The sequence below is a fragment of the Pan troglodytes genome, chromosome 12 (assembly GCF_028858775.2).
Source record: "Pan troglodytes isolate AG18354 chromosome 12, NHGRI_mPanTro3-v2.0_pri, whole genome shotgun sequence".
NCBI lineage: Eukaryota > Metazoa > Chordata > Mammalia > Primates > Hominidae > Pan > Pan troglodytes.
Genome location: NC_072410.2, coordinates 115,442,430 through 115,442,749, shown reverse-complemented (window position 1 = coordinate 115,442,749; position 320 = coordinate 115,442,430).

The window sequence follows — 320 nt, the reverse complement described above, 5'->3', positions numbered from 1 at the left end:
TGGTCTGTAAATGAGAACCCCTCTAAGCAATCAGATGTTCACAAATAGGGCCATTTCCCATGGACCAATAATATTCAAAAGACTAAAGCTGTCTTGCTAAGGAGGTTTGACTTTGTAGCAGGGTTTTAACAGATATCCAAATACACCACAGGGACTCTTCTTCTGGGAGCACGGAGTGTGTGACTCTACTCTGATAGTCTTGTAGGAACTGATGTCACTGCCCCACACTCCTCTTGTCCTATTCTAATGTCATGTCTTTCCCTATGTCTTTCCAGCAGTGCCTGTGGGCTCCTGAAGGAAAGGAGAGATGAGATCATTAT